This window comes from Schistocerca serialis, chromosome 3 (assembly GCF_023864345.2).
Source record: "Schistocerca serialis cubense isolate TAMUIC-IGC-003099 chromosome 3, iqSchSeri2.2, whole genome shotgun sequence".
Classification (NCBI taxonomy): domain Eukaryota; kingdom Metazoa; phylum Arthropoda; class Insecta; order Orthoptera; family Acrididae; genus Schistocerca; species Schistocerca serialis.
In genome coordinates this window covers 195,906,044-195,933,756 of record NC_064640.1, presented here as the reverse complement: position 1 = coordinate 195,933,756, position 27,713 = coordinate 195,906,044, and positions in this window count along the sequence as shown.

Sequence of the window (27,713 nt, the reverse complement as noted above, 5' to 3'; positions counted from 1 at the left end):
GCTTGTGAAGAACTTCTTTGGCGCTTTGAATGAGAAGGTGATGGCTTCCTTGCAGGAGTCGTTACTGGGGACGAAACCTGGGTTCACTTCCACCAACCGGAAACGAAGAGAGCGAGCAAGGAATGGCGCCATTCCTCATCACCAAAACCAAAGAAGTTTCGAACAGAACCATCAGCAGGGAAGGTTATGCTGACTCTCTTTTGGGACGAAAAAGGCGTCATTTTGGAGCATTACATGCCTAGATGGACCACTGTCTCCAGTGAATCATACACAGAACTCTTAAAAAATCATCTGCGGCCTGCAGTCGAATCAAAGCGACGTGGATTGCTGTCAGCAGGTGTCCTTTTGCAACATGACAATACAAGGCCCCACACTGCCCGTACAACAGTTGCAAGAAACACAGACCTGCATTTTGAGTGTCTCCCTCATCCACCATACTCACCAGACCTTGCCCCAAGTCATTTCCGTATGTTTGCACCACCCAAAGACGCAATGGGAGGAAAGAAGTTCCGTTCTGATGGAGAGGTACGCCACGCGGTGCATGAGTGGTTGCGTGGACTACCAAAAGAATTTTTTTCTAAAGGAATTTATGCACTTTGTTAGCGCTGGAGGACTCGCATTGAGCGTGGGGGAGATTATGTTGAAAAGTGGTACAGCTTTGTACCACTTCTGCACAGTAAATAATATTTTTAAAAAAATTTAAGGTTTTCATTTGACTCACCCTCGATTTGGAAGACAGGTTGGACAGCAATCTGCGGTTGCTTGCTGATGATGCTATGGTGTGCCGTAAGGTGTCGAAGTTGTGTAATTGTAGGAAGAAACAAGATAACTTAGACAAAATTTGTACGTGGTGTTGTTCCGGCGTAACGGCAGACGCTGGCACGGCGATCAAGAACGGAAGAGCAGAGACGGCTGTGAGACGACGTCAGCCAATAGTACGCTGACGAACCCCTCTCTAAGACACCAAGACTGGAGTGGTCTCTACACGAAGAGAATGCAAGCGCCGCGCCGGCTAGCCGCTGCCGGAGTGGAAGACGAGCCATCATACAACTGCTACAGCAGTCACTTATGAACTTTGTTTTGCTTGCATTGAAACTTTATATACCAAAGGGCATTGATCATTTGCATGTCGCCATGTGCTTGCGACACACCTTTGTGAATACCGAAGTTAAATGTTGTCAGTTTAACTTCCTGTAATAAACTCAGTTTATACAATTTGCATGAATTGTTGTCTAGCGATCCGAGAAAACAGCTTCCTTGGCACCCTATATTAGACGAGTGGGTAGACACAATAGGAGTAATGAATGGCAGCTAGCTCTAAATGTAGAAAAATGTAAAATAATGCGGATGAGTAGGAAGAGCAAACCTGTAATGTTCGGATGCAGTGTTACTAGGGTCATGCTTGATACAGTAAAGTCGTTTAAATATCTGGGCGTAACGCTGCAAAGCAACATGAAACGGAATGAGCATGCGAGAACTGTGGTAGGGAAGGCGAGTGCTCGACTTCGGTTTACTGGGAGGATGTTAGGAAAGAGTGGTTCACCTGTAAAGGACGCTAGAGTGACGTGTTCTCAAGTAGTGCTCGAGTGTTTGGGATCCATACCAGGTCGGATTGAAGTAAGATATCGAGAGAATTCAGGTGCGGGCTGCTAGATTTGTTACTAGTAGGTTTGTACAACAGTTAAGTGTTACGGAGATGCTTCGGGAACTCAAATGGGAGTGCCTGCAGGGAAGACAACGTTCTTTTCGAGAAACACTATTGAGAAAATTTAGAGAACCGGAATCAGAAGCTGACTGCAGAACGATCTTACTGCTGCCAACATACATTGCGTGTAAGGAATACAAAGATATGAGAAATTAGGACTCATACGGAGGCATATCGTCAGTCATTTTTCCCTCACTCTATTAGCGAGTGTGACAGTACAGGATGATGATGATTGGTTTGTGGGGCGCTCAACTGCGCGGTTATCAGCGCCCGTACAAATTCACAACCTTTGCTCAGTCCAGTATCGCCACTTTCATGAAATATGATGAAATGATGAGGACAACACAAACACCCAGTCATCTGGAGGCAGGTGAAAATTCCTGACCCCGCCAGGAATCGAAACCGGGACCCCGTGCTCGGGAAACGAGAATGCGGACAGTACAGGAAATGACTATTAGTGCTACAGGGTACCCTCTGCCATGGACCTTAAGGTGGATTGTAGAGTATCTATGTAGATGTAGAAGTTCATGGCATTTGTTTTCTTTATGTCCAGTGTCACTTTGTTGCTTATTGAATAATTTTAAGCTTCCTTGACGCTTTCATTTGCTTTCTCTACATGCAATTCTCATGTTTTGTGATTGGCTTATGCCCGTTTCACACTGGCACACTGGTGACGTTCACCAGCGACGGTTCGTGTGGCTAGGGCCTCCTGCCGGGTAGACCGTTCGTCTGGGGCAAGTCTTTCGCATTGACACCACTTCGGCGACTTGCGTGTCGATGGTGATGAAATGATGATGATAAGGTCAACTCAACACTCAGTTCCTGAGCTGAGAAAATCTCCGAACCAGCCGGGAATCGAATCCGGGCCCTTAGGATTCACATTCTGTCGCGCTGACCACACCAGTGACAGTCACCGACAGAATTCGTTTGAACTGGAGCATTCACACCGGGACACTACACTTGTCTCACCGAGCCGATCCACTGTGACCCAGCAGTGACTCACCCTTGCCACATGTGATGGACAAGGTCACTGTGCTCACAGCAGTCACCGCCGGACATGGCGTTAGTTTTGATTGGAGTGTTCGCGCTGGGACACGGGTCACAGACACAGCGGTGCAGATTTGCCAACAGACAGGCAGTCATTTCTGATACAGTAACGCGAAACATTCATTGTTCATTACACTGTACACGTTGTAGCCATGAGTTTAGATTTGATTAACATATTTTATAAGTGAAGTAGAAAGTCGTCCTGCTATTTTGGATGTCAAGAGCGATGACTATAGCAACAAACTGGCGAAAACGAATGCGTTGCAAGAAATTATAACGAAGTTAGTGCCTGATTTCAATGAGAAGAGCATGGATGAGAGAAACAAAATCGGTAAGTTGTATGTTCCTTTTTCAAATTTAATACCTTATTTTTCAGACAATAGAAGACTAGCGAAATGTTGTTGCTACCCCTGTGCGAGGCTAGGAGCGTAGTACCTTCAAGCACACTGGCATCCCTCATCCCTTTTCTTTTAAGTTTACCAGTATCAAGTGTACCGTTATGCAGTTTTAATGCGATAAGAAGGGACTAAACGGATGAGTGTGGAAACCATGAAGTCACTCCTACAGGGCGAATGAAGATAAAATAATAATGATAAAAAAATACTTATATTTCAAAATTCTCATAACAAAATTAAGGGTGCGTCTTATCGTCGTCTTAAGGCGCTCAGCCTTAAGGTTCGAAAAATACAGTTATAATATTATTCTTAATTACAATTATTTACGCATATGTGGCTACCACAATAATGAATTTTATTTATTTATCGTAATGTTATTGAGGTACAAGTTCCTGACACTCGATAATTTTAATTGTAAGTTCCAATTAGTTCAGTGAATGCAACAATATGACTTGACTTAACGTAGTTAAAATTGCACAATGCACATCACAAATACAATGCCAAATGAACAATGAGGCCTAACCACATTAACGTTCACATAACATTTCTAGCGCTTAGATTTTTTGCAGCTGCCAAGGCACTTCGCCTTCAGGTCTAACGAAGTAGTTTGCAAAGCCATCTCTAATACTGTTCGCAATATTTCCTCCACAGACTGAGCAACGTGACATGTTCTGCAATCCCTGAATAGTTAACGTATCCTCAAACTCTATTCCATCGCGATCAAGCACAAAGTTACGGAGGTGGCAACATGTCTTTACAGTAGCCACTGCTAAGTCTAATTTAACATCGAGTGGTCTGTGGAAAATGCGCCACTTGTTTGCTAGAATTCCAAAACTACACTCAAGTTACCTTTTCGCTCTGCACAGTCTATAGCTGAACACGCGTTTTTTAAGGTCTAAATACTTTCCCGCGAAAGGGTGTAAAATAAATTTTGGCAACCTGAAACCTTCATCACCTACTAACATAAATAGTATAGGTCTTTCAAAAGGTAATGACAATGGTTTGGGTGCAGGGGAATCTAATGTAACATGTTGTATTTTTTTTTATTTGACACTGACTTATGAAACACAGTTGAGTCGGACTATTTCCCATACGCTCCAACGTCTATAAACAAGAATTTGTACGTCAAATCACAAACAGCCAACAACAGAATGAAAAAATAGTTCTTATAATTATATAATCCTTATAGTTTTATAATCCTGATGTGCCTTCCGTCCACTGCACCCACACAATGAGAAAAGTAGGCCCTCTCATGGAATCCTTCTGCTGAGGTAATCTATAGCTCTTTCGAGAGGTGGGGAAACATTTTGACTTCATTTTACGCCATATGGCAAAGCAAACGTCTCGTATAATTATCGAGATAGTTGATAGACCAGTTCTGTACTGAAAAGTGTAAATAGGATCCGACCCCCAAGTATCTGTAACAAAAAGATAAAGCGTATGAAGCAAAACTACAACAGTATATGGTTTACAGACACGCATACACATGAAGGCACGTACACACTAATGGTAATATTACAATGGTTTTTGTTTGTTGCAGGGACAATCCTTCAACCGAAATGGATGAGCTTAAGGGTCAGTTAGACCAGACAGTTATTAAGGCAAAAAACTGAAAAGAGTGGTAACAACTGACTGTAAGAGTCAGAGTCTAGTATTGAGAATGATGATGATAGTGACAGATATGAGTTTTATGGAGGAGAAAATTTAGACCAAGTGGCACATGAAAAAACTGCTGTGCGAACACAAAGAAGGCCACGTGAAGAGTCTTGAAGAAGAAGATGATATGCTGTGTAACATTTTGAAGGAAAAACACGCCACAAAACACAACCCAACCTAACAAACAGACGATGGTAGCTTGTTCATGCAGTCTTTAGCGCCTGTATTTAAAAAAAATTCCCAGTCATGCAAGACTGAAAGTGAAATCAGATTTGATGAATGCCATTATTAATGCCGAACAATATTACAGCGCTTCCGCTTCGTCCCAAATAGGATTTGTACGGATTTGTACCGGTACCAAAATACGCTGCTGGGGGACCATATCACGACCGTGCACATCGTGGAACAGTTCATGGCTACACCGGAGGACAGTCCAGCCTTAGTCATGGGGAAAAAATTCTCTTTGGTGATGGCAGCACTGGTGGGAAAGTCACTGATATAAATCAGGAATACTATTAAGCCTACAATAGTGCCCTGAGGAACTCCTGTAATTATATATTTTGGCTCTGATAAGTGCTATACTAAAACTTTAGATTTATTAGAGGTATGTGTTGTCGCAACTGTTTGTACGCTGTCTGTTAGGTATTATTGGAAACATATATTAGCTCCCCTTCTAATTCGTATTGCTTCTTGCTTATTTGGGAGACTCATATGGCGAACGGTATAAAAACCGTCAGAAAGATATAAAAATATGCCTGTGATGCATAAGAGCATCAAGTACCAATTTTGTGAGGCTTACTGAGGCCGATCCCAAATTTATACTACTGCAGAAACCAAACTATAATTCACTTAAAGGGTTGTAGTTATCCAAGTAACTCATTAACCTGTCTTTCAAAATCGATTCTATTATTTTTGAGAATGGCGGCAGTAGGAAAATGTACTAATAATTTTCTGTCTCGTGCATTATCTTTCTTTAGCAGATGTACCACTCTAGCCTGTTTTAAATACTCTGGAAATATCCCCGCTGTGCCATATCAGTATGTTATTATGCCTTTGTTTGTCTCTCACTGTTTCCTTTTTTATGACATCCCAGACTGTTTTGGTTCAATTCACAGTATTATTTTGCCATTAAATGACCTTTTCGCAGCATTCAGCACCTTCATGTAAATCGTTTTGTACCAATGATAGGAATTCAAGAACTCTGCGCCATTCTGTCACTTTTTCGTGGAACTGAGGTACTTAAGGTTTTGGAGGATTGCTTAATACCTGCTGTTATCCATTTGTTTTCGTGATACATTGATACTGATGTGGGTACTTTTGGAAACGTCTTTTCAAAGTTATATCGAAATAATGTTGAGAATTTAGAGAATTTTACATTTACCTTGATTTCTCTATACACTTCATCACGGCTTAAGCAAGCCTTATAGTTTTTATTTCATCTGGCTGAATTTTAATTCCCCTTGCAAATATACCCTTGAGCTAGCTCACTACAATGATTGACTAACGTCAGGGACAAGCTGCGCCCGTCTCTCTCCATTCTTAATTACTTCCAGATTCCCACATCCTTCGACACTTACGACTGCAGTATGGTTGCTGCATAAGTGATTGACAGCATTTCGCTCCCTGTATTAAAACTAGATAGTGTAAAAACTGTAGGATACCTTAGAAGAAGAGTTTGTAAAACAAATCAAATATTTACAGGTCATTTTCGTTGTATGAACTGTACATCCCTGCAATGGTGGCCATAATGCAGAATATATGATGATCCCATTTATCACAGTAAGTTTCCAGTAGAAGATGTCGATTGATGTCCAGAGTACATAAAAATTTAACGTCACCGTCATTACTTCACATTCAAAGTTATTTATTATTAAAAGTAATTTTCCGATGTATTCCGTCTCTATTCACCTACAACCAGTTTCCCGCCACTCGGCGCGTCTTTTATCGAACCTGCTGGCAATATATGATCGACAACCCGTCATTGTGAATGGACGCTCGTATTGTATGCTTGGACGCAGCAGACTGGAACTATCGGAGCCGGGCGGCATCGTCATGTGACTGAGTAATGAACGCCACGGGGCCGCTGATTATGGACGCTTCGTCTGCGCCCACATTTCCCCCGGCCTCTTGTGTGAACCGCGCCGGCCTGCAATTATAACCCATTGCATTTGTCTGCATGCTGATAATGCTTAATTTTTGAAAATCCCCGGCACTTATTAAAGTAACAATATAATTCGCCCAGTTTACGGCTTTGTTCTCGTACGCCTTTATTTTGTGTTGCAAATACCGCGTTTTACGACCGACTTCACGCTGACAAGTGATTTTCAGTGTTATGCATAAAAGTCAGGGGTGCTGCGAGACTGAGAAATGCACTTTGTCCGAAGCGGAACATAATGAAGCTGTTTGAGAAGCTCGTGGTCCGAGACCGAAATAATATATGAAGACGCGGCGAAAAAGGAAAGGTCTTTTATTTTGTATTGAAGCCAGTACGAAACAGGTAGTAATCCTGCTAAAAACTGGTTTAGAGATCCCTTCGCGTGTTGAAGCACAGAGGAGGAAAATAAAAGCAGTGGCAGCGAAAAATTTTCCGTACAGAAAAATATTTTCGTGAAAAATATGAGAAGAGGATCAGCCAGACAGCAGCAGGGAACGACCGGTTATTAGAGCCTGGAAAGTGTGCTAGGCGCATGGAGGCGGTGCGTGAGTTGTAGACACGGTCAGGACTCTGCAGTAACACTGGCTAAGCTTCAGATACTATACAGACAGTTATTATCTGATATTCAAACAGTCTCATTAACTGTCATTTTCGTTCAAGTCACAAGCAATACATGTCCAACTATTTTGTAACAACGACTTCTCGTTGCAAGGTACCTCGGCAAGTCCTTTTTCGAATAGCGCAGTTCGCACGTTGGTAGCAGCGCTTAAAATGCGCAATATTTGTCTTTCTTTATTCAAACTGTTGAAGTAAGCGTTCGCAGTTTAGTCTCTACCTCTGTTCCTTTCGTCCTTCCTCAGATCACTGCCTTCAGTGCTTTCCTTATCAGAGTCCCTATACCTCCTATTGATATGAGGTTTTCCCCGTATTTTTCAAAGTGATTCTTGCAAACCTTTGCTGACTATTTCTTTTTCCATGTCTAAACTGCTTCACTTTAGCTTTAATAATTCGCTATAATTTTCTTCGATTTGCCCATTTAGCGTCTTACGTTGACTATTCATCACCATTTTCCTTGACTGTGCACCTGATTGTCCTCAAACATTGAAATGTCAGATTTGCTGTTGCATAAAATAGCCTTCGATTATTACTGGTTTGTCCAAAATTCTGTTAGCTAAGACCATCATCGGAAAACAAAGAATATAGATAATAAATTAATGCAACAGAATACAGTCCATATTACCTTGCCGGAAAACGAGTGGCTTCATGCATTGGCTTCTGGGATGTAGCGTTTCCTCGACTACATCTCATCTACGTAGATAATCCGCAGACAACCGCACGGTGCTTGGCGGAGGGCACCTCGTACCACTACTAGTCATTTCTTTTCCTGTTCTGCTCTGAAATAGAGAGAGAGAGAAACATGACTGTCTGTAAGCCTCGTATGAATCATAATTTCTCTCGTCTTATCTTACGCGAAACGTACGATCCACAGTCGGTCACAAACGCCGGTTCTCTAAATTTCACCAATAGTGGCTCGCGAAAAGAGCGTCGTCTTCCCCACCAGGTATTCCAATTTGAGCTCAAGGAGCATTTCCGTAATACCTGCGTGCTCATCGAAACTACCGGTAACAAACCTAGCAGCATGCCTGTGATTTGCTCCGCTTTCTTCCTTTAATCAGGCCTGGTGGGAGTCTCAAACATTCGAGCACTTCTCAAGAGTTGGTTGCACTATCGTTCTACACTCCGCCGCATTGATAGATGAGCTGTACGTCCGAAAAATTCTCGCAATAAAACGAAGCCTAGCATTCGCCTTCCCTATTACCAACCTGACGTATCCATTCCATCTCATACAGCTTTGCAAGGTTACGTCTATATATGTAATCGATGTAACTGTGTCAAGCAGCACGTTAATACTGTATTCGAACGTTGCACGATTGATTTTCTTAATCGCCCGCATTAGCTTATAGTTTTCTGCATTTAGAGCATGCTTCCATTCATCATACCTACTATGAATTTTGTCTAAGTCATCTTGTATGCTCCTACAGTCACTCAAGGACGACACCTTCCCGCGCACCTCGACTTCAAGAGCAAACAGCCATAAAATGCCATTCACCCCGTTCGTTAGATCATTAGTACGTACAGAGAATAAGAGCAATCCTATCACACTTCCCTGGGTCGTGTTACGTGTGACGAGGGCCTCGCCGGCCGCGGTGGCCGAGCGGTTCTAGCTGCTTCAGTCCGGAACCACGCGGCTGCTACGGTCGGAGGTTCGAATCCTGCCTCGGGCATGGATGTGTGTGATGTCCTTAGGTTAGTTAGGTTTAAGTAGTTCTAAGTCTAGGGGAGTGATGACCTCAGATGTTAAGTCCCATAGCGCTCAGAGCAATATGAACCATTTTTTGAACGAGGGCCACCCGTCGGGTAGACGGTTCGCCGGGTGCAAATCTTTCGATTTGACGCCACTTCGGCGACTTGCACGTCGATTGGGATGAAATGATGATGATTAGGACAACAGAACACCCAGCCCCTGAGTGGAGGAAATCTCCGACCCAGCCGCGAATCGAACCCGGGCCCTTAGGATTAACATTCTGTCGCGCTGACCACTCAGCTACCGGGGGCGGACACTTTCCTGGGTCACTGCTGACGATACCTTAGTCTCTGATGAACCCTCGCCGTCGAGGGCAACGTACTGGGTTCTCTCTCTTTACCTCTCTACTTAAGTAGCTTAAAATAATAAATTTAAATAATAGTAGGGGGGAAAGAGTATATGAATGGAACTACACTTACAAATAGCATAAATGAACGTGGATTTTAAGCATTTTATGAGGGAAATACTATATAGGGTGCTTCAATGATTCACATTTGACTCAAGTTGCCACTTGCACAGCAACTCTTCTCTCTGGCTTCATAACTCGTCACATCCTGACTCTCTAAAATACATGCCAGCTAATGAGAATGCGGTTCAAGATATTGTCTTGACACAGTTCTTTGAATAATATTGTATATGAGTGATATTAATAATAATTATACGATGCAAACATTGACTTTTTATTGTATTAAGTATTTTACAGAAACTGAAGCCACAGTGGAAGTGTAATAGAAGCACTGATGGTCTCAGTACATACAAATGATTTATCAGATAGGGTTAGCAGTAGTATGAGATGAGGAAGAGGCTAACGTCCTTACACACGATTTATCAGGTAGGGTCAGAAGTAGTATCAGATCTAGAAGATTTTAACGTTTTTAAACAACACTTGGAAACCGAAATAAGTGGCGCAGTGGTAGGACTACAGAATAATATTCGGGAGGATTGTGGTTCAAATCCTCGTATGGCCATCTAGATTTAGGTTTTCCGTGATTTCCGTAAATCTTTCGAGGTGGTTACAGATTTCCCTCCCTATCGTTCCCCAGTCCGAACTTGTGCTCGATCCATAATGATCACGTCGTCAACGTGACGTCGAACCCTCATCTTTGTTCCTTCCGCCGATAGTAAGGGAATTTAATCAGACTTGGACGTGATATTCATGTGGGTTAATGAATGACACATCTAAAAAAAAATGGTTCAAATGGCTCTGATCTCTATGGGACTCAACTGCTGAGGTCATTAGTCCCCTAGAACTTAGAACTAGTTAAACCTAACTAACCTAAGGACATCACAAACATCCATGCCCGAGGCAGGATTCGAACCTGCGACCGTAGCGGTCTTGCGGTTCCAGACTGCAGCGCCTTTAACCGCACGGCCACTTCGGCCGGCTGACACATCTCATTAAAATGAATAACTACAATAGAATGCAGTAACAAACAGGAAAAACCCGAGTGTACTCGATTATATGATTAATGGTAAATCGTTGACGCGCAAAGTCATTTCAAAACTTATAAGTTACACTGCATAGTGGTATGAAGTGGATGAACACGTAATATTAGTGTTACATTAGGCGAATCGAAGGCTTAGTGTTGTTCCAAGTGTTCTGGAAAAGTGTATTGCATCTGTAAAGACACCACAAACAAGATGTTAATGCAGGAGGTTCCAGAACATTTCGTCAGCAGCTGGAGTTCTTGTGAATTAGGCACATGCGCAGACATAGAACGAATAACGAGACGCGTGAGAAGATTACGATAAGTCAATAACATCCATACGAAAGTATGAGGGCGTGCTGAAGCGTGGTGCCACCGAATTTCTTATGTGAAAACTCTTAAAATGTTTAAAATAAAACCTACAACCATCTGATGCCCCTCCGATTTCAGTTACCTGCTGCAGGAGTCTGGGACTACACTGCGTGTTTTCTCTGTAAAGGTGCATTTATAAAACCCTCAATCAATGTGGCCGGGCGCCACCGAGGCTATGGCCGAACTGGAGGGTCTTATAGGGACTTTCTGCCGTTGTATTCATGCATGTGCCAATGTCGCACCTCTCCGTAACCATGCCAGAGGTCGTCGTGAAACAGGAGGGCTGAAAAACCATAAGCACCTTTTTCTGCTTCAGATCACATTCAAATTTTCTCGACTCATTTTGAACGGCTGCTAGTTATTCCAAGAGAGCACCAATTGGGGTCGAGCTGAACTCTAAAGGGGTGCAATGACGTTCGCTGGGGCTGCACACCACAATGTATTCAGAGAGGTGTTGAAAAGTCCAGGGTCTCAGCAGCGTCAAAGGTTCTCAGGAGCGTAGTCCTGTTGCTCATCGCACTGATAACTGTAGTTCTCCACCGCGAAATGTGCGGGAATCAACGCCCAAGGAGATGGGTGGCATCGTTGACACCGTTTATTCCACACTCTGAGGACTTGTATCCATTCTGAGCGGCGATGTTTCTGAAACCTTTTCTTCGGTCACTCATAAGAAAACAGCGTGATTTACACGCTGGATATCGCCGGTCGCACCTCCGTCACAGAGGCGTCAAAAGAAGGGGTGAAATGTCGGTAAAAGCACATGTGACGATCTTCCCATTGTGTGACACGTCCGCGGTGGAGCTGGGCAGGATTCTGTTCAAATTTGGTGCTTACGTGACATCATTAAACGACTTTACACGTCACATGAACTTCTGATTTAGGGCCTTTCTTTCACATGTGCCGACGTTTTGTCGCTTGATGCTTCTTCGAGCCCGATACTGACGTCCCAGGGTGCCATGAATTTGCACCATCACAGAGGAAGGATGTAGGCACCATTGAGCCAAATCTGAAACTTATGCGTCGAATGGAAGACAATTACGGGGTTTCAAAAACGTGATCCTTTAATTCTGTTGCACAGCGTAGTATTGTATGGAACGGAGTGTTCCCATTTCGGAGACACATTAACAATTGTCGCCTCGAAAATTTTGCGAATGTTTCAGCGAGATTATCGACAGTTCTCAAATCTTGTACTTCGACGTTTCATTAATATTCAAGTACAGTAGACGGAACATCATCATGTGATATCGATCTCCGATTGAAGAAATAATATTAGGTTACCAGAGCAGACAGTCGACACACAACCAGTATTTGACGTTTTAGTCATATATGTATACACATTAATGTATTGCCTTTTACAGAAGAATCCTTTTTTGATTGTGTGTATCCCATACACATGCGTACGTGTTCTATCGTTTGATATTACGATATATACTACACTGAGAGTGAATACTTTTAAAACACATAGCCCTGCCGAGATTCGAACTAAAACTCTCTGCTTTACAAAACAGTGACGTTACTATCGCATGCCGGAGATACGTGTGACTGCATTTTGATAAGTTCTTAAGACGTATAAATATGTAGAGAAAAAATTCATCTTCAATAGTTTACAAAATAAAAGAGAAACTTAACATGAAGCTATATGATGATGACTGTTATTAATGCACCAAGCCCCAGTTAGGTTAAAACATTCAGCCAGTGAGCTGTTTATTTGGAAAATAAAGCTGTGTACTACGTATGCTAAATCCTTACCACGTTGAAGAAATAAATTCCATTTGGTTTTATGTCGTGACGGAGATACCACGCAACAGAATAAGACGAGTATGTATTTATCGGCAGAGGTGTAAACCTGTGTAACGAATACATTGAAGACCCGATAGCTGCGCTCGTTAAGGATGGCGAAGAGTGATAGTTGAGTCAATTTTTGAGTTTAGTGTGTGACTGAGCATGGGTAAAATCGAGAACAAATTTAAATTGATTCCTACATCTGCATCTAGGCTGAGCTATTTTGATGCTTAATATCTACCTTATTCAGTTTTGTAACTTCAAGTTTTGCAATAAATTTACAAATTTAAGTAAGAGATAGGCCATTCATCCTCACTGATTATGTTGTCTTCCACTAGAAGCAGGTGAAATACCGAAAAAAACAGTAACAAGTGTTTCACCATTGCTTATCCTAGCAAGGTTCAAACGGCTCTGAGAACTATGGGACTTAACACCTTAGGTCATCAGTCCCCTAGAACCTAGAACTACTTAAACCTAACTAACCTAAGGACATCACACACATCCATGCCCGAGGCAGGATTCGAACCTGCGACCGTAGCAGCCCCGCGGTTCCGGACTGCAGCGCTAGAACCGCACGGTCACCGCGGCCGGCTATCCTAGCAAGGTCCGCCCCCGGCAGCTGAGTAGTCAGCGTGACATAATGTCAAACCTCAGGGCCCTGGTTCGATTCCCGGCTGGGTCGGACATTTTCTCCGCTCAGTGATTGGGTGTTGTGTTGTCCTAATCATCATCATTTCATCATCATCGACGCGCAAGTCGTCGAACTGGCGTCAAATCGAAAGACTTGCACCCGGCAAACTGTCTACTCGATGGGAGGCCCTAGTCACACAACATTTTAATTTATCGTAACGAGGAAGTGCTTTTATACATAGTACGTAGCTACATTTAGATAAGTGCCCCATCTATTCTGATGTGTTCAATATCAACACAAATGGACCTCTTTCGTTGCTACATGGTCAATGTCAAGAAGGTGTTATGCCTTTTGGATAACTTAAACAAATATTTCTGACATAATATTAAAACCAATATGACTACAACATTTGGACGTAGCCATTAGCAGCGATTGGTTTTTTTCATGGAAGCAATTCTCTTGTCATGCACTGTCTAGTCACAGTAATGTGAACACGTGTCAAAAGCCTGAACAATCATTCTGCATCGCGGACAGCTGCGAGACGTGCAGGAAGAGTCTGTCAGGTTCTGGAAGGTACCGACAGTGTTGTGGAGCCACGCCTAAGTCAGTGCAGTGGCGAGCTGCGCTATGTTTTTCGGTTAAAGATTCATCACGCGAACAGCCCGATTGTTGTGATCCCACAGGTTCTCTATCGGGTTTTAATCCGGGGAGTTTAGTGGCCAGAGGAGTACAGTAAACTCATCCTGGTGCTCTTAGAACCGCACACCTACACTACGAGCTGTGTGACACGTTGCATTGTCCTGCTGGTAGATGCCATTGTGCCGCGGAAAATCTAACTGCATGAAGGGATGGACATGGTCCCCAAGGATAGATGCATACTTGTGTTGATACAGTGTACCTTCCAGAATGACGATACCACCTAGGTAATGCCACGAAGACATTCACAGACCATAATACTCACTCCATCGGCATGGATCCTTCCGATGATTGTTGCAGGGTATTTGCCTTCAGGCGTTTCCCGTCCGACGGAGCATAAAACGTGATGTGTCTGGAAAGACCACTTGTCGCCACTCAGCGGCCGTGTATTTGTGATACCGGTGTGCTAATTCCAGCCTTTATCGCCGATGAACAACAGTCAGCATGGGTGCATGAACGAGGCACTTACGGCGAAGGCCCAAGCACAGCAATGTTCGCTCAACGGTCATTGAAGAGACACTGCAGTCCCTCACTTGCTCAACAGCTGCACATCTATTTGCCCGTACACACCTCTGCAGCCGTAGCTTATCCCTGTCATCTATGGTCCGTTGTGCTCGACAGTTGCCTCGGCTCCATTTTGCTATAGTCCCCATACTTTAACCATGGCGGGAGGCAAACAGTTCGCTACGTAGGCGTTTGGGAATGATTCCACCCCTGGCACGAAAGCCACTGATCATGGCGATTTCGTCACCAGAGAAATCGCTCCGTTTCCACATTACGACAACGACTGCACTTTTCTCCGCGTCCTCCCGACACGATTGATATATCCTCCACTGCCAGTGCTGCGACCTGCCGTCTGTGAGTCGCTCTTTGCCGTTGCCGTCAAAAATAGGTGGTGGTCACATTAATGTGACTGGACCGTGTACACACATCTGAAAGTTCTGCTGGCAAAAGGACTGTTACAGACGAAATATTAGCCGATGTTTCAAAGGTAAATTATGAAATGAACTGGTATTTTGTAAGTAACCAGTCTACCATTCGTTGGTATTGCGCTAATGAAATCGTGTAGAACAGACGTTCCAAAGTCATGTTCACGGTTCGCACTACACTAATACTATTGTGGCTGTTGGCACGTTCCTAAGGAGGGAAGCTTTGGTAATGTTACGTTATTCCACTGTCTTACATCATTATAATATGTATGAATGAGCAAAAATGATGTACGAGAACCTAAGTCAAATCCCCTTAATCCAAAAGCAATACTTTTATAATAACGATATTTTTAAATTAATGATTTTTTCCACGTGCGTTTAGGTTTAGTTAATTCGAAGCCTCTACAAGCTGCCTGGAATGCATACACATTTTCTTTTCATCAACCAGCTTTATCTTACATGTTGTAGATCGTCCTTTCAGGTTACAAACACATCACAATTTTGGTCCAGAAGCCACTATGAATTGAGGTACGAGGGTTATTGTCAAAGTAAGGAACTATCGGTTGCGAAATGGAAAATACAGTGAAAATCTGATGAAGCTTTGCACAGATGCGTTGGGTTCTGTGTCTAGTACGCCTGTCGATCACATCATGTCGCTGTTTTCAGTTCTGTGCTCACAGTGAGGACGTAAAGATAGCTAGAAATTAGTTTCTCCCGCCAAGTATGAGGCCCTGGCGAAATATTTCGCCTGAAACTATGCAATCCACATAACATAATTGTAATGCAGTTCGTTCTACACTACAATTCTCTGCCACACACTGCAGGAGCAATGAAGATGCACCTGCAGCGTTTTCAATGGGAAGTGTTTGATCACCCACAATACAGCCCATAATTGGCTACCCCTGAGGTTCATCTCTGCTCAGATGAACCGCTGGCTATGAAGACAGTATTTTGACACAGACAACGAGCTGCAGTGTAGAGTAGAAAATTGTCGAAAAGCACTGGAGGCTGTCTTCTATAACGAGGAAATTGAAAAGTTGGTACAACGCTACGACAGATGTCAAAGTCTGAGCGGCGACTGTGTAGAGAAGTAGCTGGAAGGTGTAGCTAACCGTTACAAATAAAACAATTTTGATTTTCACTGTGGTTTCCATTTCGAGACCTATGGTTCCTTACTTTCCGAATAGCGCTCGTACAAAGGAATTGCAATTACATTGGCTGCGAGTGGACATTGATTTAAATGAATGGAGAAAGTTGAAAATTTGTGACGGACCGGGATTCTAACCCGGGTTTCCTGTTTATATGCAGATGCTCTGACCACTGAGCCATCCGGGCACATGGTCATCCCAACTGCATGGACTACACTAACACGCCTCCCATCTGACCCAAGTTCTCAACTTTTACACAGACTATTAATGTAGTGCCTCTTGCCCATTATCCTCATTACTCGCTGCATTTCGACATGTCCGAAAGAGCGGACACCACCTATATATAATTAAGGGGAGGACGGCCAACGATCTCTCTACTGTGGATGCACACCAGGCTCGAACTCCTATAGGAATCGGGGAAATGCCGCGAGTAATGAGGATAATGTGCAAAGGGCACTACATTAGTAGTGTGTGGATAAGTTGAGAAATTGGTTATGGCGGGAGGTGTGCCAGGCTAGTCCGGGAAGATGCGGTGACAGCTGCATCTGGATGACTCAGAAGTCCGAGCGTCTGCCTAGAACGTGGGAGACCCGAGTTCGAATCCTGATCCGATAAAACTTTCAACTTACCACAACTGGTTCAAATGGCTCTGAGCACTATGAGGCTTAACATCTGAGGTCATCAGTCTGCTAGAACTTAGAACTACTTAAACCTAACTAACCTAAGGACATCACACACATCCATGCCCTAGGCAGGATTCGACCCTGCGACCGTAGCGGTCGCGTGGTTCCAGACTGTAGCACCTAGAACCGCTCTGCCACTCCGGCCAGCTTCAACTTACCCCATTGATTTTAATTAGTACCCACTCGAAGCCAATGTCTGTAATTCGTTTGTGTTTTAATACATTGTTATTGTTGTTATCTCATCGCCGTCGTTGTAGCTGACATTTTATAGACAAGGATTAGGTGTGTGCCCTCACAAAATTTATGTCCGTCGTTTCCTTGGTCGACAGATGTCTCTCCTTTCTTTTGAATTTCATTTACAGATTTTCTTGAGTGGGCTTTCCTCTCATAGTCTATTCACAGGTTGATACCATCTATTACTGCGTTCAGTTATTTCTTCAGTAGTAAAGTGTACATTTAACTCATTCAGAGCGTGTTCATTTTTAATTAAACCTCTTCTTGTGTAGCCCTTCACTCTCCTCAATAATCGCATCTCTATCAGCGTTTCTTGTTATTATCAAAGTCTCACTTCCTTGTCACAGTACTTATACCAACGCAGTACTGTCAAACAAATTTTTGTGTCTTATCGGATTTTTTGTTTTGTTTTAAATGTTCTATGTGTTGTTTCACACACTGCTAAAAATTTGTTCGTGTTTCCATCCGTATAATTATCATAATTATAACTCATGTCACAGACCAGATATTTAAAATTTGACACCTGTTCTGTTATTTAGTTGTTAATTACCATCTTCGACCACGATGCAAGTAATAAAATATATGTTCTGTCAAAAAGTATCAAAAGTGTTTATAGCCTAAGAATAACCACATGGAAAGTGTCGCATGTTAAATATGTATGTGCACGTATTTCAGACCTGTGTAGATGCTCCAAATTAATTGAGACGTAACGCCTATGGTAACATATAAACTGCATTCGTTCAGCTACACAGAGACGTAACTTGAACTTCATTAGCACATTGGAAAACGCAATGGCTAAGCAAAGCACTGACTAACTGTGGTATCGTACTGGTATTGATCATTTTGCTCTTCATCAGCGGTTTGATCGAGTCTAGCAGTCAAGGTACAGTTTGGTCAAAAACACCTTTGTATGTGAAGATAGCAATCAGTACGGACAAAGGTTAAAACAAAAATCGAGATCGTAATAACACTTGTTTGTTGTGATCGGTTTCAGCTTGTGTTAGAGCCATCCCCAGCTGTACTTTTTTTCTTTTTTTGGGAGGGGTGCTGCCGGCTCCTCGACTTTCACGTGATACTCAGCACCAGCTATAGGGAGCCCAAAAAATCTGAGGATGGCTTTAACATGAGCCGAAGCCGGTCATAATAAACAAATGTTATTGCGATCTCGACTGTTGTCTTAACCAAAGTATAGCACCAGATTGCTACGCTCCACGGACAATGTCGTCTAAATTTATGAGTAAGGACCAAGAAGGCAGTCAAAATCTTTATCAATAATAAACGTTTATATGAATCTGAGTAGAAACTGCACAGTTTTCCGACTACTTATCAGCTGATTACAGGAGAAACAGATGCTACTGTGTGCTTGTATTTGAGAGTGTACATCCCCGTATTGTTTGTTGATTGACAGTTCAGTGAGTGCATATAACTGCTTGTGATACAAGTAGTGTCCCAGTACAGCATTTCCACGTGTGCTCCGCTGTCCTCGTCATGCATTTGTTTGGCTCGTATGCTGACATTATATCAGTGGTGAATTATCCAGTGTTAAACATAGGTTATTAAGCTGTAAAACTGTTTTATTAACCACAGGTCTTCGGAGAAATGTTGACCTTGGCAGCATTTATAGCAGTGCATGTCATCATTATTACTTTAGACAAGGGAAAATTTTTCCAGCTTCATTTCACACTAAAGAGCATGAGCTAAGTCTGCCCTGTTTGGCTTAGCTTGATCCAAGATACATAGACACTATGTCTGCTTAAGAACAGTAATCCACCGCTAATGGACATTACTAAAGGCACCGAGGAAAATGAAAATCGCGGGAGGGAGGCCAAATGTATGTGGACCAAGGAATAGGCTAACATGAAATGTAATTAAATAGTCCATGACTTTACGAAGACTGCCGCTCAAAACGGCACATATGAAAACAACTTATTACCGTCATCAGAACTGAAGACTACAGAACATAGAAGTAGGTGTCTACGGGAGAAGAATATCAGTCACCGATACGCAGTAAGGTGTTATATCCGGTAAAGACACTGCCAAACATACTCTGAGGCCTGGTTCCACACAATTAAGGCAACGAAAAAGTTTATCAGTGTCATAATTCGCCTAAGATTTAATCATTGTTCATTCGCCACCCACGTTCACTGAAAAATGGTTCGAGATAATCTTTAATAGGGAAGGAGAAGATTTCAATCAATTTTTTTTCCGAATGTATAGTCCATAAAAATCAGAAAAAGAATGCCATTCAGCCGTTAATGAGATCTCATCGAACATTACCAACTAGTATAGCACCTCTCCTCCATCAATGTAATATATTAATTTTAAAATTATGACATTTTTAAATAAATGTAACCTAACCCTGTAAAATCATAGAAAAGTTTCTAAAACCCTGAGAGATGAGTGCATGGTTCTCAGGCCGCAAGCAAAAGAGAAGTCAGTCCTGTAGCATGAATTTTACATTCGATCAAAACGCTGACATCTAGATCTCATCTACATCTACGTGGATACTCTGCAAGTCACATTTAAGTGCCTGGCAGAGGGTTCATCGAACCACCTTCACACTTCCGTATTATTCTAATCTCGTATAGCGCGCGGAAAGAACGAACACCTGTATCTTACCGGACGAGCTCTTATTTCCCTTATTTTATCATGGTGATCGCTTCTCCCTAGGTAGGTCGGTGTCAACAAAATATTTTCGCATGCGGAAGAGAAAGTTGGTGATTAGAATCACGTGAAAGAATTCCTCTGCAACGAAAAACGCCTTTGTTTTAATTATGTCCATCCCAAATCCTGTATTATTTCAGTGACACTCTCTCCTCTATTTAACGATAAAACAAAACGTGCTGCCCTTCTTTGAAATTTTTCGGTATACTCCGTCCCTCCTATCTGGTAAGGATCCCAGACCGCGCAGCAGTATTCTAAAAGAGAACGGACAAGCGTAATGTATTCAGTCTGTTACATTTTCTAAGTGTCCTGCCAATAAAACGCAGTCTTCGGTTAGCCTTCCCCACAACGTTTTCTATGTGTTCCTTCCAATTTAAGTTGTTCGTAATTGTAATTCCTAGGTATTTAATGAATTTACGGCCTTTAGATTTGACCGATTTATCGTATAACCGAAGTTTTAGGTATTCCTTTTTGCACTCATGGGGATAACCTCACACTTTTCGTTATTTAGGGTCAGTTGCCAAATTTCGCACCACACAGATATCTTGTATAAATCGTTTTTCAATTTGTTTTGAAATTCTGATGACTTTACTAGTCGATAAACGACAGCGTCATCTGCAAACAACCTAAGACGTCTGCACAGATTGTCTCACAAATCGTGTATATAGATAAGGAACAGCAAAGGGCCTGTAACACTACCTTGGGGAACGCCAGAAATCACTTCTGTTTTACTCGATAACTGTCGGCCGGAGTGGCCGAGCGGTTCTAGGCGCTACAGTCTGGAACCGTGCGACCGCTACGTCGCAGGTTCGAATCCTGCCGCGGGCATGGATGTGTGTGATGTCCTTAGATTAGTTAGGTTTAAGTAGTTCTAAGTTCTAGGGGACTTATGGCCTCAGCAGTTGAGTCCCATAGTGCTCAGAGCCATTTGAACCATTTTTTACTCGATAACTTTCCGTCAATTACTACGAACTGTAACCTCTCTGATAGGAAATCACGATTCCAGTCACACAACTGAGACTGTATTCGATAAGCACACAACTTCACTACAAGCCGCTTATGATGATGACAGCGTCCAAATGCTGACAGTGTTCCAAATGCTCGATGTCGGTTTTGTTACAAACGAATCAGTGTTCTTTCACGCTACCGATAATCACTGTTTTTCCATCACCATGACATTTTTAACACATCCAACCTACTTATCACCAGCTCCTTAGCATTTTTAATTAATTTAATGTACGAGCTGAAGATCGACAGCTCAACTACATTAAAGATGAAACCTTTAGTTTAAATGAAAAGCAATCAGCAATTATAGTTGAATTAATACCGAAAGACAACAAAAAAGTGGGGTAAGTATAACTTGGAGAATATAGTTACACAGAGCTAAAAATGAAAAGAAAGTATGAAAAGAACTGAGAAAGTCTGTGACAAGTGTTTAGATTAGTGCGTCTGTTTTTTCTTAGTGATTGTTGATGATGATGACAAAAATGGTTCAAATGGCTCTAAGCACTATAAGACTTAACATCTGAGGTCATCAGTCCCCTAGACTTAGAACTACTTAAACCTAACTAACCTAAGGAAATCACACACAGCCATATCCAAAGCAGGATTCGAACCTGCGACCGGAGCAGCAGCGCGGTTTCGGACTGAAGTGCCTAGAACCACTCGGCCGCAGTGGCCGGCGATGATGATGACAGTTTTTGTGGGGATAATTAATGTTACGACAATGTTCGTGATAATGATGAGGAAGACAGTGACGAAGGAAGCGAGATTAATGTCCCATCCACGACTAGTGATTGGAATTATGGAACGCAATCAGCACTGTCGTTTTCAAAGGAACCGTCTCGGCATTACACTTAAGCGATCTAGGTGAACAACGAGAAACCTACATCTGGATGGCAGAACGTCGATTCGAAACGCCGTCCTTCCGCATTCGAGTCCAGTGTTTACTTGTTGTGTCGACTCGCTTGGCGGCGGAAATGAGCACTAAAGAATCTTTCATTACGTTCACCAACTCCTATCGAAACGCAGCAAAATCTCACCGTTGTTTTTCTCTCCATCGACTTGGCCATCGACATGGTTGTAATGACCAGTGAGGAGAGAGCTGTAAGCGGATGTGCGACTCACCGGTGCCAGAGTAGTGCTTGCTGAGGTCCCGTAAACTGCTGCTGCGACCCGCCGTAGGCGTTAGCGTGCTTGCACACGACTATACCGGCCGTCACGAAGTGGTAACACATGCAAGCAGCGCGCTCTCGTTTTTTGTCATCGTTTTATTTGTGTTACGCAGTTACTTCAGGAAGCGTGGAGCACAATGAACCCGTTTGTATTAGAATCCGTCTTACAGTGTAATATGCATGGAGAGATGCGCAGCGGAAAAAAAAAGGACACCCCTTCATTACGTTCGGGCGTATTTTCTTCTCTTATCGTATTACTGGCCATATGCGTCTGTGTTAATACAAACATGAATGGGACTCATTCATTCCGGAATCGTAAAGCCAGGCCCCCCATTTTAATGACGCTGCAGCTACATTAATGAAAGTCAGCTACTAAGTTATCTCGCGATTTCGGTGCTTTCCCCAGCCCGCGTGGCGCACACTTTCTGAAAGCGAATACTGTCACCTCACACCGCGATGACATCACGCGCGGTGTGTAATGCTGCTTTGAGGGACTGGGCGAGAGCTGCACTGTGTTACTCTCAACTAACGCGAACCATTTTCTCGGCAGTAGTTAACATTCCTCGCTGTTTCCTCTGAGAGACCGAACCGTGGAATTCAAATTCTGTCTCAACCGAGACTTGAATGCGAATTATAGTTTAAACCTGGAACACACTATAGTTGCTGGTGAAAATGCGAATTAAATGTGATCTGGGATGTTTGACAAAGTTCGCCAAAATTGTTCTATTTGCTCTTCCTGAGTTCTTTTTTGTTGTTGCATGTGTATTTAAAATAACGTTAACTTTGTTTGATGATTTAAATGTTAGTGTCAAAAGTCTTTCATTAATTGATTTAAATATGTTATTGAGTTTAATATGTTTTTGTTTACAATGGAACCTGTTCCAATTTGGAGTATATTTTTCATAATATCGTAAATACTTATGAAACGAAGGGATATTCATTAGTAAATCTTGTTTCTTGCAGTGCTAGTTTTAAATTTCCCTGTTTTTAAGAGTGAATTTTGCATTAAAAAGGGCTAGGTAATTTATGTTTGTGTGTTTGATTTTATGGCTTGTTGTCTAAAGCAGGTTTCAGAATGCTCCAACTCATTCTTTGCACGATGTTGTAGGCGCCCAGAATCCGAATGCCTACTTTTCATTTCCTTGGAAATGGGAGATGGGTCCTTCCTGGGGTAAAATCTCTTACAAAGCGTATCTTCATTTTTGATTGCTTGTTGAGTTACGGGAACAAGTCCCCTAACGATACTACTCAGCGTTCTTCCCTCTGAGGAACAAGTTTCTAGTCGCACCTTTGGTGAACAGACACTGACCAATTTGTCACTTTTTGCAAGTGAGACTGCCCATCAAGTGTACACTGTAACCCTAGCACGGACCCCTCATAGGGTGCTATCATCTGTGCGAGGTGAGCCCTGGTTATTTTTACGAGGCTGTTACTCCTCCACCTCCTCCTTCCTCATCATTTGCATGATAAGGCCACGGGCTTCGGACCGGCGTAGAGGAGTTGCTCTCGTTACTATTATTTACTTGTATTTTACCAAAGCCTTGCCGGCCGCTGTGGCCGAGCGGCTGTAGGCGCTTCAGTCAGGAACGCCTGCCCGCTGCGGTCGCAGGTTCGAATCCTGCCTCGGGCATGGATGTGTGTGATGTCCTTAGATTAGTTAGGTTTAAGTAGTTCTAAGTCTAGGAGACTGATGACCTCAGATGGTAAGTCCCATTGTGCTTAGAGCCATTTTTTTAACCAGACCCTTATGTAACTATCCCTGAACTGTATGGAATGTATTGCTGCACAGGCACTTTTTAACTGCCTATTTAAATAAGTCAGTTGTAGTAATCTCTTTAATATCCTTAGGCAGTTTATTGTACAGTGTGGCAGGAAATACTTTTCTGAATTTCATGTTTATCCTTTCTTTGTACAAGCAAGTTCAGTCGAGACCTACTTCCACGTTCATAGGTAAGAACTGATTGCACATATGAATAGTATGTAAATAAAACAGTGGCTGTTATACACTGGCGACAGGGCTCCAAGGGCATAATATGGTGGTGATATCCTGCTTGCAGGTATTTTTGTGTGTTCACACTTCAACAGAATCAACATTAGTCCCTAGAAATTTTGTGTCTATTCTGCAGTCTACAGGATGCCATTTACATTTAATTTAATGGCGTTATTTTACCCCTTTAAACCGAAATGCATGGCCTTCGTTTTCTTTGTGGTCAATGTAATTTTATTGCATATTAACCGACTGTTTTCTCGGTAGGGGCTTCTGTTGTTTTCTCAGTGCCTATAGACTGCTGTCATCAGAAAAAGAAATATTTCTTCTTGACCAACATTATTGGGAATGCCATTTATGTACATCAGGAAAAGTATTGGGTCTAATATACTACACTGAGGAACACCTATATTAATCCATTTTGGTTCTGATAAGTGCCTCACTGAAATTTTAGCCTTATTTGAGGTATGTGTTATCTCTAATGTAGGTACACTGTCTGCTAGGTAGGACTGGAACCTGTCATTAGCTAAATCCGTTATTCCTAGTGGTCAAGAGAATCAAGTACGATATTTTTTAGTTCTATTGTGGTTAATTCTGTATTTCTACCACTAAAGAAACCAAATTGTGATTCACTTATGCGCTTCTGTTTATTCCAGTAATTCATTATTCTACCTTTCATAATAAATTATATTGTTTTAAGAGAATTATGAAAGCAGGACAATGGGCTAATCATTTTCGACGACTTCTGTATCACCTTTCTTTAGCTTATGCACAACTCTTACTTCTTTGAAATACTCTGGAAATTCCCTGACATTCATGCCTCATTTATTATAATTCGTAAGTTAGCTTGTATACTCTGTATGTGTTGTTTCAGAAGACGCTTTGGTATTAAATCTAAATCTAATAACATTTTAATTTTTCAGATTGTGAACAGTTTTATTGACGTTTTTCTGTGTGGTCGGTAGTAAAATCTTTGTATTTAGTGCATAATTACTTATTGGTGCTATATTTGTTTCGTGAGTTTTTGTTGTAATTTCTCTACAATACTCATTCACGATGTTTCTTAGGTGGTGTGGATCATGTGTTACTTTAGCCGCCTCTCTTATCAGTATGTTAATATGCTTTTGATTTTTTCTCCTTTGTCCTATTTAATGACATTGAAACTTCACTTTCGGGGCCAGTAGCATCAATTCGTTGCTTTCTAACCACCGGAGGGAGAGTACATGATCCCATATCTGAATTTGGCTCATCTGATCTAAAGGAATTCAGTCAAGCACAGTTGTTTTAAGTTCTCATATATGTATGGATCATTCATAAGGCACCTTAATTTAGCATTAAAAACAGCTAAACAATTTAAAAAAATGAATAAATGGATTGTGATTATTAATGGGCAAAAATTTAAGAATATGGTCCCATAAAACAATAATGTGGGCTACAACCAAAGGATTACTCTTTGATTATTCGTTAAATCACACACAAATATGATCCTAATGCTGATCTCACACAGGATGTTGCTGACCGTAATATAGATGCAAGAAATCATAATGACTAATTAAAAATGTAAATGCCAAGTATTGATGCTCCACACAAATATTTATTTAAAAGTTCTGCGTGAAAGAGATTTCAGTTTTGTAGCCCTAGGTAGCTGAAAGCTGATTCATAACAGATTATTGAATAAATAGTATTTTGGAACGTCAGTACAGTGTATTCAATAATGTGTCTTTATTCCTCCATGTAGAGACGGATTGTTCCATAGTTATCAAAATGATTAGTACTGCAGTGCAAACAAAGTGTTCTTAGGCACTAATGAGTCTGAACTAAAGGCAAGAAGTCATGCATCAAATCACTTCAACTACAACGAACACTTCAAGTTCACCGGCGCACACAAGTCTTCAGTTACAAATGCACCGCCACTGAAACATTCAAGCACCGTTAGCCCGGCTATGAGTCTGTGTCCACTAGGACTCAGAATTCAAAAATATTTGTAAGTCCTGACTAGGTGCATACCGAAATATTTCTAGCTTCTGAGTCACGCTTAAGTTCAAGTGGTTCTCTGGTTACACAAAACTTTACGAAAACCAACCAACAGATGCAGATGAAAAACCCTGCACTCTTCTCTGTTGGCCCGTTTAAAATCTTGCTCCTGTGACTCATTACCTTGCTCAACACACCAACTTCGAGCCTGACCACAACTCACGAGAATACATTTATAATAACATTTATACATTTTAAATGGATGCAGCACATTATCTTAGATTATTAGCAACCTCTTATCACATTACTGAATTACTGACTTTATTCAGTTTTATACACCACAGAGAGAAATGCAGAAAACCTGGTGAACTTCACAACTTTATTCACTTTGGCACTGCAGTCCTCCTTTAATCAAATGACAATCTTACATGCATTAACTTACCAAAGATCATTTAATAAACGTATGGATTGATAGGATAATGGAGCAGTCTTCTCCAGCTGGCGACGATCGTTTGTATACAAGTGAGTGATCTCTGTTTTGGCATAACTGTGAGGATTATTCGATAAATGATTTCTATTTATATATAATAATAAATAAATGGTTATCCTCTAGCTGACATGAAGATCTGCATATCTCTGTTTTACATGCATATTGTTGTGGGTTGGCAGGAGAGCCAACACCGGGTACTAGAGGAAGCCGAAAGGCACACGTTTTAACTCACGCAGGCTGGCGTGAGGTCTGGAACAGGACAAGGAAATTAGACTTTAGAAAAACGGACGTAGCTGGTGGAATACTTAACTTTAATCCATTAATGATGAGCGTCGCTCTTGACGGTACATGATTACAGTATCAATAGTAACTGGTAACGGCGCCTCGCTAGGTCGTAGCAAATGACGTAGCTGAAGGCTATGCTACTATCGTCTCGGCAAATGAGAGCGTATTTTGTCAGTGAACCATCGCTAGCAAAGTGGGTTGTACGACTGGGGCGAGTGCTAGGAAGTCTCTCTAGACCTGCCGTGTGGCGGCGCTCGGTCTGCAGCCACTGATAGTGGCGACACGCGGGTCCGACGTATACTAAAGGACCGCTGCCGATTTAAAGGCTACCACCTAGCAAGTGTGGTGTCTGGCGGCGTCACCACACATATATTGCATGTCTATATTATTTATTACTGAATTTATAAATTTTTAGGATAAACGTTAGTTAATTTGTTAATAATAATTTTAAACACATGGTAATAACTATTAGTGAGCTCATCTCACTACTGCAAATTCAGCGCTGTCTTTAGATCTTTCGTAGCATGTCTGGACGTGGTTTTAGTGTTTTTAATGGAAATTTTAAGATCAGTCTTGAGAAAATCAGTTCCTGGCCTATTTTTCCTGACTTTCTTAAGCATGCTTCAACACGCTCCCTCATACCATCTGTTTTCTTTCCCGTAATAACCATGGACACGTTACACATCTTAACTGAAAACGTCGGGTTCCTATTCAAAATATTAAGTACTCACTCCCTCTACAAGACCTAGACGTTTTTAACTGGAATTTCCGAACACCCTGAATGTACACAGCCATAGAAACAAACATAAATCTAAACAAGCTATTCAACCACATCAATTTATTTAAAGCCCACGTTTTGTTTTCATGGACACCACGCTTTCATTGCACTACTCATTCTCTTCATGTCGATGCTG